The sequence below is a fragment of the Microtus ochrogaster genome, unplaced genomic scaffold (assembly GCF_000317375.1).
Source record: "Microtus ochrogaster isolate Prairie Vole_2 unplaced genomic scaffold, MicOch1.0 UNK96, whole genome shotgun sequence".
NCBI classification, from domain to species: domain Eukaryota; kingdom Metazoa; phylum Chordata; class Mammalia; order Rodentia; family Cricetidae; genus Microtus; species Microtus ochrogaster.
This window is the reverse complement of record NW_004949194.1, coordinates 210,663-211,910: the sequence shown is the minus strand read 5'-3', so window position 1 is coordinate 211,910 and position 1,248 is coordinate 210,663. Positions and strand designations below refer to the sequence as shown.

The window sequence follows — 1,248 nt, the reverse complement described above, 5'->3', positions numbered from 1 at the left end:
TTAGTTCCTTGGGCAGCTGAGGATAGGGAACCTGTAATGAGCCTATCCTATAGCAATACTAATGAATATCTTGCATATCACCATAGAACCTTCACCTGGTGATGGATGGAGATAGAGACAGAGACCCACACTGGAGCACTATCTCTAGCTTCTTAATGGCTAGCTGTTATATCTGATTCAACCCATTTGTATTAATTTGTATATTGCCACATGACTGTAGCTTACCAACAAGGTTCCAGCTCATCTGCTCTGGAGGAGGCAACATGGCATCTCCTGACTCTGCCTTCTTTCTGGCAGCATTAAATTTAATTTTCCCTGACTAGCATTACTCTGCCCTATCACAGGCAAGGCAGACTCTTTATTCACTTCCCAATAAAGCAACACATATACAGAATGACTCCCCATGCCATTTCCCCTTTTCTGTTCAAATAAAAGGAAGATTTCAACTTTAACATAAAAAATTATATATAACAAAAGTCACCAAGCAAGAATTATAGTTACAATTTTTAAATCTCCTTTATCTCTTATCATAGCTAAGGAAAACTATAATTATACCTATTCTTCAACTCCATCAAAGACTCCAGAAGGATGTAATATTACCTAAGTAAACAGAAAGTGCATTGTAGGCAACTTCCAAAGATCTAGAAATGTCAGAGACATCTTACTACCTGAACAGTCAGTCGCCCAAAAATGTTCTGTATTGTTGGAGCATCCAGTCTTCAGCCCACAGGCCCATAGTATCTGGCAGACTTTTCCATGAAGCAGAAAATTTCAAAGACAGTTTCACCTATATTGGCAGATTGTCAGTAACTTTCTTCTGTGTCTTGCAGAATGTCTGGCAGACTCTTTCATGAATCAGGAACCTCAAAAGATGGTCTCACCATCGTTAGGCAAGTTCAGCAGTCATTTCTCTGTGAGTCCTGCAAGTTCAGTTCATACAGCATAACATCAAGCAATCCAGTGAAGAGCAGTTTCTCACCCAAATGGCTAACAAGCTGCCTGGGGAAACTTTGATGCCCATTATCCTCTTGAGGTAGATTGGTGCTGCCAGGAGCAGATGTGTTTCATTGTCAAGAAAAGTCCTAAGTTCTTAAAATATTTTAAATGCCATATTCTGTAGTCTTTGAAATAGCTGAAGAATATCTATCCATCTGAAATATATCCTGAACATCTAGAAAACCTAACTAACCTTACTACAAGCTTGACTATTATAGATGACAATCTATTAGCCTATATTTCTTAATTGTA

General features: G+C 38.5%; 1 protein-coding gene across 1 annotated transcript in view; it reads right to left on the bottom strand.

Moving 5' to 3' along the window:
- Nucleotides 1-1,248, bottom strand: part of LOC101988233 (carcinoembryonic antigen-related cell adhesion molecule 3-like) — a 98,175-nt gene that overhangs the window by 76,595 nt on the left and 20,332 nt on the right. The gene's annotated exons all lie outside the window — the stretch shown is intronic.